General features: G+C 43.3%; 1 protein-coding gene across 2 annotated transcripts in view; it reads left to right on the top strand.

Moving 5' to 3' along the window:
* The first annotated feature begins 674 nt into the window (after positions 1-674).
* ppig (peptidylprolyl isomerase G (cyclophilin G)) overlaps positions 675-15,806 on the top strand; it is a 49,647-nt gene continuing 34,515 nt past the window's right edge. The window contains exon 1 of one of the 2 annotated variants that reach the window (XM_084314564.1): positions 675-783. The gene's annotated coding sequence lies outside the window, so the exon portion shown is untranslated. Of the gene's footprint in view, positions 789-15,806 lie in introns of both variants that reach the window. The other variant, XM_084314565.1, reaches the window with a different exon arrangement.

Raw genomic sequence — 15,806 nt, 5'->3', positions numbered from 1 at the left:
TAACCCAACCCCCTCCAATGTACAGTAATTTACCTAGTATGGTTTTGTCAATATTCCAATGTACAGTTTTGCTTGTTCGTACAGAGTCCCAACCCCCTCCAATGTAAATGACCTAGTATGGTTGTCAATATCCCAATGTACAGTTTTGCTTGTACAGTTGTACAGTGTTCCCCGCCCTACCCAACCCCCCCCCCCCCCACACAACCCCACCCAACCTCCTCCAATGTACAGTTTCTACATCAAATGTATATACTCCCTTTTCTGGACTCTTTTTGTATCACAAACGGTACTGTATTTGCAAATCTGGTATGTCATAGATGTAGCAGTACTGTCTATCTGTATCCTGATGAATTGAAAATTGGGGACCCTGATGTAAACAAGACGAAAGTCTTTCTCTGGTCTGCATCCCCTTAACAATTGTGTGTATTGAGCTGCACTGTATTGTACCCATTCTGCAATCTGTTAATAAAGTTTTCAATCAATCAATCAATCAATCAGAGTTGCTTGCCACACTCGTCCAAACCGCGCGCGCCGCCGCCGCCAACATCAAACGCCAATCACCACGGTGCCTGCGCACGTGTGCAAAACTACTGTGCGCCTGAGCCTCGCGCATCGTTCCCGAAATGCATTGTTGTTGACGTCCTGCACCGCGCGGCGCCATCTTTAGAAAAACACCGTCGCTGCTGCTGCTGGTCATTGAATGAACAAAAAACTTGATTATCCGTTTTTAAAATAATAACCTGCTCGCTGCGAGGAAGAAGGAACTCTACTGGGTCCGCGAAGGTGAGGTAATAATAATGCACTTGTTTTACTTGTGGAAGTAACGTTGACAGTAGGAAGAAGAATCCCATATATCGTATTGTTTGGCTAACAGTAGTTAGCCGCAGCAGGCCGATTTAGGGGTTAGCTGTTAGCCCGCCTGGCTGCGTGGTTTGCGAGGAGAATGGATCCAATAATAATACTGGATCCCGATTTTGTAGGAACAAGAATTAATTGAGATACTCGTCGTGGTTGCAAATACCATACGCCTGTACGTGGGGGGTTAACTATTTAATTAGCATTAGCACGGGGGCGTTTTTGGAGCTAACTATGCTAACGTGTAACCGTTGAGTCAACACGAAGCTAGCTTGAATGCTAGTCGGAAGTAATGTTGACTGTTGGTCATTTCTCTCGCAGTGAGTCTCTAGAGAGACTGCACTCTACTGTTGGCCTCTTCTTCTTATTTGAACATGTTAACACGCTTTGTTCAACGAGAGTCTGGTCACTTTAATTCATTTACCCGCTTAAATTTAAACCTCCGGGAATAGAGGCCTGGTTGGCACGGATTGGTTGTGTTGTAGTACTCGCTCTCTTCCAACATGGCTGCCTGTTGATAGGAGGGGTGGGTGGGGGACACTGTACAAGCGAAACTGTACATTGGAATATTGACTGACTTGTTTATAAGATCCAGTAATAAGACGCCAAATTTATTATCTTTTTGTTGACGTATTTCTCATATAAACACACAGCAACGGTTGCCTCTTCCATTGCCATGTACAAAACAATGGCTGCTATGTTAGAGACAGCCATGCTGGGAAAATGAGAACTACACAAAAAACGTGCAATGCCTCTATTCCAGCTAAATTCCACGTGTGTAGGTTGATTCCTTGTAGGAAATATACAAGGGCAAATATTCCCTATTATTCTAATTAAATGTTGTTGACCCCCATGAATCAATCAAATTATTGCCTCCAAGGTTGTAGATACGTTAGAGGGGCAAAGTATCCTCACACTAACACCAGTCTGATATTTGAACTCAGTATTTATTTTAACAAAAGGATTAGTCTATTTGATGAATAAGATGCATGAGCACATTTTTGGCATCTAACCAGAGTACCAAACTTATTTTTGTGTACTGTACTTGTGTTTTATAATGACAATACATTTAATATAATCAAATTGTGAGTTCTGGGTCAATGTTCATGTATATCGGTCACCAACACACTGGGGGGGGGGGTGCACTTTTGAATTTATTTTAAATGTCCTATCCTGGTTGTTGCCTGCTGCTAGTATGTCTATGAATGATGATTTGATTTAATTTCAAACCTTTATTTCACTCGTGAGACATGCATAATAGTCGGAGGGCATTCCAGGTGTTGGAAGCATCAATGGAAAAAGCAGTTTTCCTCAGTTCAAACTGGATGAACCCTAAGAACCAAGCAGGCATTTGAACGTGTAGAATAGGTTCCAAGATTCCATTTCAACAGTGTTGATGTAAGAGGGAAGTTTACCAATAAGGGCTTTAAAGATAAACAAATACAAATGATGGTTACACCTTTTCAACCTTTTCATAAAGGACACAGTGGTGCGTCTTGTCACCAGTAAATGATGATGATCAGAGTCGGAGTCTTTATTGCCAAGTAGTTTACATGTACAAGGATTTTGATTTGGTCGTTTTTCAGTGCGACATTAACAGACAGACAATTACGGTAGAATAAAATGGAATATAAACTAAAATAGAAGCACAATAGAATATAATTATAAAATAGGCCAGGGCTTGGGCGCCCAAGTGGCGAACCATGTAACGCGTTGCGTCGCGAAGCGGCCGACCTGGGTTAGATTCCCGGACCCGGCGTCCTTTGCCGAATGTCTTCCCCCCGCTCTGTCTCCCTTTCTGCCCGGCAGTCAAAACAAAAAAATCTACCAAAAACATAATAATAAAAATAAAAAATAGGCCAGGGGGCTGTACAATTGTGCACGACGTGGTCAAGTATATATACACTAAATTAGAATACAAATTACAATACAGTGGGATGGAATATTTCACAAACCTCCACATTCATGCAGCAAAAACAGAGACGACTCAGGCTGCGGTTACACTAGTAGGGCCGTTTTCAGTTTCAGTTTCGTTTTTCAGAACGCTACGTAATGGCAGGCAAGTTAGACATCATTTTGTCTCCTGACCACGAGTGATGTATATACATGTAGTACAATGCCAAAGCCAGGGCTGTACGTTAACTTTTTTTGCACATAGCACTGGTGCTACAGAGGTTGATAGTTTTGTAGCACAGGCCAATATCTTGTAGCACAAGTATAAAACGTGTTGTATTTGTAACAGTCACAAATGTGCCTATTGTATTTGTGTTATTTAGTTGCAGTGCCATGTTTGGCTGTCATTTTCATGCTGACAAGTTGACGTCACACAGCCAGACACGTTACGTGTAAGGAATTATGGGATTTGGTGTTGGGTGTATGGACTCTACTAGGGGTGGGAAAAATCACCAGTTTCATCATGATACGATATCGATTCTTCGGACAACGATACGATATTTGCCGATATCTGCCACGATATGATACAATGCAGGTGCCTGCAATCGATATGAGATGATATCTCATAAGCCCATTTAACACAATCAGTAACATTTAGATCAACTCAAACAAATATAATTTGGAATTTTTTTTAAGCTTTTCCAGACATTTAATGAAAAACTATTTATTGTTTTTAATACAAATAGACCTCCCAGGGAACAAAATAACTGGGCGCCCATCGCCACATGCATGTAGATTTACCGTCTGGCGTCTAAAAATAATAGTCTGCCCGCCAGCTGGCGTGTAATTCATATCGATACTCTTATTTTGAAAATCCTGTGCGGGTCTCATTGCTGCCCCAAGCGCAGCTCCAGTCATAATATCTGGGCTCCGGCAGCTAGCAACGTTCAGGTTAATATGATACTCTTATTTTGAAAACCCTCTAGCAACTCCGCGAGTCATATGATATCCGCCCACTCCGTGTTGTTTCTTGTAAACAGAGCAGCGTTAACACAGCAGTGCGCCTACACAGACGCGAAATAAGTCTGTGATGTTTTTTTCTTCTCACAACGAGTCCAATGCAGCTACATGCTTTGCACCGTCGCCATTCCTTTATGCCCACATCGCCTGAAATTAACGTTTATGTACCATCACTACAACGTTAACGTCAGCTAACAAGCTAATCCTGATGATCAGACGAGGCAGAGCCACAGTAAACAGCACTGAGGAAAGGGAAATGGGGTGGGGGGGGGGGGGCACTCTCCCCTTCCCTGTGTGTGTGTGCATGCGTTTGGAAAGACGACGGAGTCACTAGTCAGGACTCAGGACAGGAGTATATTATAGTAAACTGAGGATTACTGAGGATGGACAGATAATGTTGATATTCAAATAAATTTTTTTTTGAGAGGAGTGGAAGTTTGAAGACGGACTACAATATGATGCGGGGGTGGTGAGTTGAAACACTGTGTGTGTCAGGGTTTCCGTTAGAAAAAATTGTTGCCGGCCTCAGTGTCCGGTAGATTTCAATCTACCGGTCAAATGAGAGAAATTCCGGTCAGTTTATTGAGCTTAAAAACAATTGATAGGCAAAAGAATGATGACAAAACAAAAGAATGACATCATCAAGGCATGTAGATTTATAATATTTTTACTTAAAACTAGGCTACTTTTGCGTATAAAGTCATTATATTCCAAATAAAATAAGTCCAGAGACTCGTGCTGCTGCCGACTTTAAATCAAATAGGTGTCTGTGGGCAGTCGCCCGACATTAATAAACAACAGTCTGTTATAATCACATTTTTATGAGCTAACGAATTCCGTTATATTGGACATTTGTATTAATTATATCAAGCGAATAACTGAGAAATTTGGCAGAGAGACGGCAACATTATCGTGGGTTTGCGTGACGACTCTCTCTCTCCACCTCCCAATGACTTATTTGCGAGAGTGTCGATACAGAGCAGCAGATTCAGCTGTTATTGGCTCTTTTCTGGGGACCGCACAGCAGCGCCCCCCACCCAACATTGAATTGAAAATGGCTGAATTGGAGTACTGCTGGAGTACTGCATTGTGCTGCTGCTGCTCCGGCTCTGCAGCTTCACAAAAGTTCGCACACCCAGTACTAAGCTCTCGCTGACAACGTTGTTGTCATTATTAGAAGCAACGATGAAACGAATGTAATGATTGTTTCGTTCATCGCATAGGCTATTTAATTTTAGCCTATTTTAATACAATTCAAATAATCAAATTGTGCTTAGACTCAGGGAATTATTTTCACCGGACATTAAGACCGGAGAGATTAAATATGTCGGACTTCAACAGATTTTGCCGGTCAAATACCGGTAATTACCGGCTAACGGAAACGCTGGTGTGTGTGTGTGTCCCGACCCCACTTCTATGTTTCAATAAATTATTTGCATTTAAAAGTATTAACGCTGACTCATTCCTTCAGTCCACTCAAAATTATGCTAATATTCCTTATGTTGTTTATGATATAAATTGAAAATAGCATATTAGAGTATTATATGTAATAATAACACATGGCAATATACTAAAAAGCTATTTATAATTTTTGGCTAGTAAAAAATCTGCCCGGCTGGTACTTTTAAAAATCTACCAGCCAAATGGCTGGTAAGTCAAAAAGTTAAGTTTGTTCCCTGAGACCTCCTGTTCACTATAAAGTGACACATTTTGATATATTGAGCTTTAAACTTTAAGTAAAAAAATTTGGAACACGCAACCTAAAACCCCTTCCTCTCCCAAACCGTTCCTGCAATTGTTTTATGTTGCATGATGATCATGCATACATTTATTATGTATTGTATTTTTTATGTTTAAATATCAACATAATCTGTCCACCCTCTAGGGCTGACCTTCGAAGCTTTTTTTGGCAATCGAAGCTTCGGGGCCGAGCTTCGATTTTAATTTGACGCTTCGGAATTTTTTCATTTTTTGTGGGACTTGTACAGCACTTTGGTAAACTTTGTTGTTTTTAAATGTGCTCTATAAATAAAGTGGATTGGATTAATTAATTAAGTAGCCCCTTTCGTGACTGTGACGCAGCCAACAAGGTTTCACTCGGCTGTGTGATTTAATTCAAGGTGGATCGCAACTTCAGATTTCATGGGAACTACCAATCCCCCAAATCAAGAATGTTTAAGATGAATGAAGTAAGATTTAGATTATTTGAAATATGGTCTGTGTAGACTAAAAGGGCTGCACGATTTTGGGAAATAATCTAATTGCGATTATTCTGACAGATATTGCGATTGCGATTTGCGATGCGATTATAACATATTTTAAAAAAAAAATTACAAGAAGAATGTTTCTGCTTTCTGTAGTCGGGTCCCAACTGCAAAATTACTGAATTACCCTGTATTATACACTTTTACTATCATGTAGACTATTCTGCTTTGTGTTTACATGTGATGTATTGTATACATGCACATTTATTATGTTCTTGTGTGATGTATCGTACATTTTATTGCTGTGTGATGTATTGCAAATGTTATTGGTGTCATCTTGGCCAGGTCTACCTTGCAAAGGAGATCTTGTATCTCAATGGGACTTCCTGGTTAAAAAAAAAAAAAAATCTTTTTTTATTTTCTTTTTTTTTAATTGCAGGCTTGGCGATTTGATAATTGCATCATTCCAAATCGCGATTTCGATTAAAAAACGATTAATCGTGCAGCCCTACTATGCACAGAATTATGTCAGTCTACAACAGGGGTCTCAAACTCAATTTACCTGGGGGCCGCTGGAGGTAGAGTCTGGGTGAGGCTGGGCCGCATCAAATATTCCACAAAAAAAGGGTTTCAAGTATTCAAAAAAAAGTACAACTGATCCAATCTTCTCAATCTTTAGCAATAACATTTCAGAACATGAACAGTTCTTCAGAACATGAACGGTTCTTCAGGCTTCTCAGTGGTGTCAGTGGACTCATCCACAGCTATGGAAATGCACTGTGCATTTTTTTTTATTCTATCACAAAGCTGTTTATAAAAAAAAATAGGTAAAACCCATATTATGCGTTTTCATCAATAAATAAATGCCCCACATTTTTTAATAGATTGGGGGCCCACAAATTGATTCTTTAGTGGGGCCCAGAATCTCCAGCTACGCGCCTGGCTGGGACTTTTTCCGTCCATTCACCTTTGAATTGCAGTCGACTTTTCTTTTACTGACCATCTTTGAAAATGCCATATTTTTCTGCTGGCTGCCTGCTGGCGAAAATAGGCTAATAGCTACATTTATCTCACAGAGATAAAACTGGGAGTGAGTTTACTGTATATGCGCTTTCAACTCTGCTCCGACTTGAACTGAAAGAGAGAGACGACATGCAGTCCGTGAAGACCGGCCCTACTCCCCTACTCTGCCTCTGATTCGCAGACTGTGGCTGAGGGGGAAAAACGCTGACGGGACGCGTATGTGATTGGACCAGACCCGTACACACAGACAGACATATGTGGCAGTGCAGGCGGACAGCGCGCAGCACTGCTCGCAGAGGAGAGATAGCGAGGATGCATTTGCTTCCACTTTACTTGATATCATATCACTCCAGAATCACGTTTCAACCAAGTCACTAACATAACGTTGCTGTCATGAGCCTGCGCTATGGTAGCCTACAAGTGATCAAATAAATAAAACTTCCAACTCTCGCGCAACGACTCGGCAAACAGTAGTGCGCGGGCCGCATTAACACTACACTTTGATGTCCAGTAGGGGGCCGCAAAATATCATCCCGCGGGCCGCAATTGGCCCGCGGGCCGCGAGTTTGAGACCCCTGGTCTACAAGGTCCGGATTCTACATGGTCCGGCAATGTAGACCTTGTAGACTCCACGCAGGGCTGTACGTTAACTTTTTTTGCACATAGCACTGGTGCTACAGAGGTTGATAGTTTTGTAGCACAGGCCAAAATCTTGTAGCACAAGTATAAAACGTGTTATATTTGTAACAGTCACAAATGTGCCTATTGTATTTGTGTTATTTAGTTGCAGTGCCATGTTTGGCTGTCATTTAGTATATCGCCATGTGTTATTATTACTATGATACTCTCATATGCTATTTTCAATTAATATCATAAACAACATAAGGAATATTAGCATAATTTTGAGTGGACTGAAGGAATGAGTCAGCGTTAATAGTTTTAAATGCAAATAATTTATTGAAACATAGAAGTGGGGTCGGTTGGGACACACACACACACAATGGGGGACCCTGATGTAAACAAGACAAACGTCTTTCTCTGGTCTGCATCCCCTTAACAATTGTGTGTATTGAGCCGTACTGTACTGTACCTACTGTACATTTTATTTCCTAATTGTTTATTCATCCCAGTATCTTTCTTATGTGTGGAATTCTACAAGGCATGTAGGTGTATATAGAGCTGCCGCGATTACCGCATTACCGCGGTATCGCTGTTACATCACGGCCACCGCAGAGTAGGCTGAATACCGCGTCACCGCTGTTTTTTATAATTATAATAATAAATTACCCTCCTCTCGTTGGGCTTGCGGCTCTGCAGATATACCCTACTCCTCTATCGAGGTTCCAAGCGACCCTATTGGGTACCAGAAAAGTCACGTGAAACATTGCAGACCACTGATTGGTCAGAAGAGAGACGCGTCTGCGTTCGTCACCAGCCCCGGAGCTGTGAGCTTGGTTCGCCTGTTCGAATCCAGCTCACAGCTCCGGGGTTGTCACCAGCTTGGCTGGCCGTCTGCACTGATACAATTGGCTGTATCAGAGGGTGGGAGAAGCTGGCGGGGTGGGTCCGGGTCGTTGTAAACAGCGACTCCTACAGTTCGGTCGGGGCGCCTGCTAAGCGCGGATTGGACGTGAGGGGGATAGTGTGGTCCTCCCACACGCTACGCCCTCTCAATGAGAATCCGCGCTGCCAGGTGAAAAGAAGCGGTGATTGGCTGGACGTGTGTCGGAGGAAGCACGTGGTAGCCTCCACTCTCCCAAATGATCTGACTGTGGGGGGTAAAGCGCAGCGACCAGGAAGGGACTGGGAATTGGCATACGACTAACATTGGGATGGGAGAAAATCGGAGGAAAATGGAGGGGGAAAAAGACCAATAAAAAAAAAAAAAAAAAAAGAAGAGAGACGCGTCACACGTTGTAGCGTCATGCAGTGTGTTACCACCAATCGGCAAGCGCGTATTAGTTTTTTACGTCCTGACTGTCAGCTCATCACAACACGGCTAATAACGTTAGCTTTAACTCTCCGCCGGAATGGACTATCATCGCTCCTCAGGAGTACTAAACGAGACATAATGATTTTACTGTCTGCAACGAATGTTATAATAAAAGCCCTTCGTTCTATACACTTGTCTGATTGAAAACTTTATTAACAGACCGCAGAATGGGACAACTCAGCACGCTCTGAGCAAAGAAAGGAACTGAGATATGAATAGAGTATTGCTTGCTATGGTCCGGTAAATACGCTGATGTTATTGAACGTATAACTATATAATGTCAATGCCACAAAACAAATGCCTTTATTATAAAGTAGTAACTTTATAGTAATAATAATAAGAAAGGGTCGGGGGGGTTAGGGGTAACCACCCCTGCCCGCGACACCGAGTGAACTGCGCACGACCAGAGGGGAAACTTCGAATCCGTGTTTCACTTTCAATAACTAATGCGTGCTTGCCGAATCCCAAACAATATTCATGCTGCAAAGTCATCCTCTAAAGATAGACATTTAGACTAGAGGCAGGCTATATGCTATAAAGAGTAGACTACTACTAAAATGCAAATGCAATGCATTCAAACTTTTTTTTTTTTTTGTGCGTGCGGTAATAACCGCGGCGGTAGGAAATATTTTGCAAATTTGTGCGGTAAGGAAATAATCAATACCGCGGCAGCTCTAGGTGTATATGTGTTTGAGGATGATATCCTTCAAACAGGCAATAGTAATGATATAATTTGGGCAGTGCTGAGCTGGTTTACTTTCCTCCAGTGTATTTGTCCCCCGGCCCCACCCAATGGCCCCATACGCACACACGCTAGGGCTGGGCGATATGACGATATTATATAAATATCGGGTACAGTTCATTAACGATACACTTTTTCAACGTATCGTGGATATCGTGATGTTTTGCCCAAGAGGATTGTGTCGCGTCAATCTGTCCACACGTTACTCGTTCATATCTTAGCCCGTGCTGAGATATGCCCATTCCGCGGTCTGTTAATAAAGTTTTCAATCAGACAGATGTATGGAAAGGCTTTTATTATAACATTCGTTGTAGTAAAATCTAGAGTTGTTCCGATACCGATACTAGTATCGGAAATGCCGCCGATACTGCCTAAAATGCTAGTATCGGTATCGGCGAGTACACGTAAATTCTAGCCTCCGATCCCATGATGTAATTTATCTCCTGCCGAGTCCTGCGGAGAGTGAGGATTATAAAATGAACATGTTTTAAAGTGTGATGCTGTGTCATTTTAACAGCAGATACACTTTCTTAAATTCCATTGTCCCCGACAGTGCGGTGTGACGGGGAGCTCGGACGGGAATCGGGATGTGTTTGGCTGGTGTTATGATAGCATTAGCTGGAAAGATAGCTAGTTGGAACAACATCCGCTTTTAACGTTACATCAAATCAGATGATCGCCTGTCCTTTCTCCAGGACCTAACACTGTCCGTGACCGTCTATCAACAATAATGCACCCACGGTGAATTGTATTTAAGTTAAGTAGCTACGGACTAGCGTTAGCTGACTATTACTAACGTTATCTTAATGTCGATGCGGGAAGGCGAGCTAGGTCAGTTAGCTTAGCTTGATAACGTTACCGTGTCTAAAGTTGGTGCTATTCACATAATCCAGCAATAATGGCTGCAGACCTGCAAGCAAAGTACAGCAAGTGCCAAAGGATAAGAGTCTGAGGCGGAGTTTCAAAAGAGAATGTTGAATATTTATTTTGCATCAAAAATCACAACATGAACGAACTTCTATCTGCCACTAGCTTACAGACTGAATAGGGTATATCTGCAGAGCCACTGAGTAGCGAGTGCAACACCGTTTAATGTCCGTGTGGATCATTGGAGTAGGGTATATCTGCAGTACTAATACAAATCTATACAATCACCTGTTGTTGAATAAATACCATACGTTCTAGTTATTACTAAAAAACAGTATAACAGTATCTTAAAAAAAAAAAAAAAAAAAAAAAAAAAGTATAATTTATATAATTTTTTTTTAAATTTTTTTTGTATGCACTGGTATCGGATAAATATCGGTATCGGCCGATACCCAAAGCTTAGGTATCGGAATCGGATCGGAAAGGGAAAAATGGTATCGGAACATCTCTAGTAAAATCATTATGCCTCATTTAGTCATCCTGTGGAGCACTGGTCTCCTACTCGACGGCCGCGGGGAGCTAACGTTAGTAGCTTTGTTGACGTTGTTCAGCACACAGGACATTCAGGAAGTCAAAAACTAGTAGCGCTTGCCGATTGGTGCTAAGAACAGCAGGGCGGGTGCAAGCGCTGTGACGTAATTGGCAGACTCGACTGTCAATCAAAATTATTATGTTTCCATCAGAATGAATGAGTGAAGACTTTGTTAAAGGGTTGCAGAATGGGTACAATACAGTACAGGAGGATGAAGACCAGAAAAAGACTTTCGACTTTTTTACATAAGGGTCCTCTATTTTCAATTCATCAAAACATTTAGAGACATACATATATACAGTAGTTTCATAAAAATGCTAAAATGCTATTGATTGATTGATTTAAAACTTTATTAACATATTGCAGAATGGGTACAGTACAGCTCAATACATACAATTGTTAAGGGGATGCAGACCAGAGAAAGACTTTAGTCTTGTTTACATCAGGGTCCCACATTTTCAATTCATCATATTTCATATCTAAATCATATAATATCTCATTGCTAAATATATGCAATATATAATCTAATAATCTAAATCTAATATATAATATAAAAATGCTAAATGCATGGGTATTTTATTTTGTCTTTAATGTTAGCTTGCAAAATCAAATACTGTCTTGGTAAGCCTCATAATGAATTGTTTAGGGTAAAAAAGAAAAACATCGTGATGTGTATCGTGTATCGCCGAAAGGTCAGAAAATATCGTGATATCATATTTAGGCCATATCGCCCAGCCCTAAAACACGCACACAAAAATCGAAGTAAAAAAAATATATAAACTTTTCTTTTTAATGTTCGAAGCTCGTCCCATCGAACGAAGCTTTGAAGTATTTAAGGGGGCTTTCACACTCAGCCTTTTGTATCGAATCACCGTCCCGGAGCACGGGGGGGGGAGTGTTCTCACTCACCCCTTTTGGGGTGCGAAACGGCTCTGATTCGTTTCACCCCCCGCTGAACGGGATCAGCTGGCAGAGGTGGTCTCGGGTTCGGCCCCGGGTGGCTTTGCGAGCTTGTACCTTTTCACGGGCGTGGCGCCTGGTGCTGACATAACGTCATAAATTTTGTTTGCCATTGCTATGTCTATACATTGTTCGAATGCATTTATTTCTATTAGACCAGTGGTTCCCAACCAGTCGGCCGTGGTCGACCAGTAGATCGCTCAAAACGCTCAAAAGCGGACTCTACAACACCATCCATTCGTGATAAAATGGGGTGGGTTATATTGACGAGGCTTGACAACAGAGGTTCAAATATAACTTCATATTTATTGGCAATTTGTTCATTTTATATCAACATCCAGAGTCCGCAGTCGTGTTAAGACATTCCCGTTTACATTTTCGGTCGACCAGTAGATCAATGACATTCAATATAATCGATGCGAGCAATGTTACTAGTAAAAGGTTATAAAGCTAACTAGCGGTAGCCGTTAGCTTAGCGTTATTGTTAACCCTGCAAAACGATCAAAAGCGGACTCTACAACAGAGTTCCATTCGTGAGAAAAGGGGGGTGGGTTATATTGACAAGGCTTGACAACAACAGAGGTTCAAATATAACTTCATATTTATTAGTTATTTGTTTCTTTATATCAACATCCATTCTCCAGTCTCCGTGTTAACACTTCCTGTGTTTACATTTCGAGCGTGACATCATCGACTACGGCAAGCTCAAAACGCAAACTGTAAACAAAACCCAGAGCGCACCCAGACTGAAGTGTGTACACAAACTAGAGGGGGGAGAGGGGGGGGGGAGTTCGCATCAGATCTCGGAACGGGCAGAACGGAACGAAATAGAAACTAATAGGGTGAGTGAGAAAAGGCCCTAAGACAGCCCTACCACCCTCAGTACATTTACTATCAATATAATATACTCATCCGACTTCATATCTTTTCAAACGCACACACACAGAAGGGAGAATGCCCCCCCCCCCTCCTTCCCAGTCCCCACTCTGCTGTTCTCTGTCGCTCTGAACAGGGTTTTAGCTTGTTGTTAGCTTATGCTAACGCAACGTTAATTCCGGTCTTAAACACGACGTGGTCATAAAGAAATGGCGAGGATTGCAACGCATGTTATATGCATTTGACCCGTTGCGGAATAAAACGGCAGGGATTTGTTTTGGGTCGCGAAATAAGCACACTAGCCTTGCTATGTTGCAATGTCCGCGTTCCAGACGCTACTGCTGCTACTACTGAGACGAGTACTGTTGTGTGCTGTGGAGCGGATATGAGTCACGACACCATGGATTTTCAAAATAAGAGTATCGATATGAACTGAGCGCTGTTAGCTGCCGGAGCCATAGATATTATAGCTGGAGCTGCGCTTAGGCGGAAATGAGACCCGCGACAGGATTTTCAAAATAAGAGTATCGATATGAACCGAATGCCTATCGCACCAGTGCTACTGAAGTAAATCCATTCATCGCACAGACCGCTGTTGCTCTAGCACGTGCGATATATATCTCGCACTGTACAGCCCTGCCAAAGCAGTAGGTGGCGATGTAGTTCAAACATGAAGGCCATTTTCAACCAATCAGAAAGGTTGAACGAGTCACTCCACATCCTGCTCAAAATCTCAGAAAAGCCACCATCTTTATACCTCGAATGAGCCATTTAGCTACATAGCATTTATTTTTCAGCAAGAAATAAAGTGCAATAAACAAAAACAGATACATTCACTGTGTTCTGTTCTGCCTCATTTGTTGATGAAACAAAACTAACATCAACACAATTGACTTCTGTGTGCCCACACAGAAGCTCAAACCAGTGAAGACCGGGACGTAACGGCGAACAACCTATTCTGCAGGCTGAATGAGAAACGAAGGCAAAGATGGACAGAGACAGTGGAATCTATCGACTTCACACACTCCAGCCGAAAGGCGTGGCAGACCATGAACAAGCTGACAGGCAGGTCGACAACCACAGCACAGTGTCCCATCACGGCAAACTCCATCGCATCGCTACTGCTGAGCAACGGCCGCTTCCCAAATGCAGACAAGGATTTCGCCAGAACAACATCGGCAAGAGTCCATGAGCTGCACAGGGCGATGGGATGCGACTCCAACCTATCCCACGATTTCACAGCACAAGAAATCGAGCAGGCCATCAGACGGCTGAAAACCGGTAAGGCACCAGGCGTTGACAACATCCACCCGGAATACATTAAACACCAAGGCAAGAAGGCAACCGACTGGCTGTGCTCCTTCCTCTCCATGTGTTTCCGCTGCGTGAGGCTGCCAAAGATCTGGCGCCGAGCCAAGGTGATCGCCCTGCCAAAGCCGAATAAGCCTAGCGACGACCCAAAGGGATACCGGCCCATCTCACTATGTGTGCCTTTCAAGCTCCTGGAACGCCTCCTCCACTCACGTCTCAACCCAGTGATCGTCCCCCAGCTGCCCAAAGAACAAGCTGGCTTTCGAAGTGGTAGGTCTATGGCAGACCAGGTGACCCTCTTGTGCCAAGACATAGAGGACAGCTTCCAGGCAGGTGAGAAGGCCGGCGCTGTATTCCTGGATCTCACAGCTGCATATGACACTGTATGGCTGCGTGGTCTCCACATGAAGCTTCTGGAAACCATCCCAGACAAGCACATGGTGAGCTTCATCATGGAGATGCTGAGCAACCGCAGTTTCCGGCTACACACCAGCAACGGCCAATGCAGCAGAGTGAGGAAACTTAGGAATGGCGTCCCACAGGGCTCAGTGCTGGCACCGATGCTGTTTAACATCTACATATACGACCTGCCTGCAACTCAATCAAAGCAGTATGGCTATGCAGACGACCTGGCCATCCTACTCAGCAAGCCAACTTGGGAAGCAGCCGAAGAGGGCCTCACTGAAGATATGAACATCCTGTCTTCATACCTGAGGAACTGGCGTCTCAAGCTCAGCATGGGAAAGACAATGTCTACAATGTTCCACCTCAACAACAGGGAAGCGACCCGTGAGATATAACGTCCGGCTACAGTACCAACATACCCCCACATACCTTGGTGTGACGCTTGACAGAACACTGTCATTCAAACAACACCTGGAAGGTGCCAGGGGAAAAACAACTGCCCGTGCCGCGCTGATACGACGACTAGCCGGCACCACATGGGGAGCCTCAACAAAGACACTGCGCATCTCCTCACTGGCCCTGGTGTTCTCTGCCGCCGAGTACTGCGCCCGGTCTGGTGCCGTAGCACCCACGTGAAGAACCTGTATGTTGTTCTCAACAGCGTCCTGCGGACAGTCTCTGGTTGCCTACAAGCCACACCGGTAAACCAACTGCCCGTACTCGCTGGTATTGCCCCGGCTACCATCAGACGAGAAGCAGCCACACTGGCGCTTTCCCGCAAGGCACAGATCAGTGCATCCCACCTCCTTCACAATACCACCACAGAGACACCACGACGTGTGCGCCTAAAGTCACGGCGCCCCTTTTCCATGCAAGCTTACAGGCTACTCTACACAACACCATCTGACACTTCCAAGGCCTCCTGGGTCAGGACGAGATGGAGGGACCAGTGGAGGTCAGCAGAACCATCCAGCAGGGTTTCCGTTAGAAAAAATTGTTGCCGGCCTCAGTGTCCGGTAGATTTCAATCTACCGGTCAAATGAGAGAAATTCCGGTCAGTTTATT

The sequence above is a fragment of the Notolepis coatsorum genome (assembly GCF_963971535.1).
Source record: "Notolepis coatsorum genome assembly, chromosome: 5".
Classification (NCBI taxonomy): Eukaryota; Metazoa; Chordata; class Actinopteri; order Aulopiformes; family Paralepididae; genus Notolepis; species Notolepis coatsorum.
The sequence above is the reverse complement of the archived record's forward strand: the minus strand, read 5'-3'. Positions and strand labels throughout refer to the sequence as shown.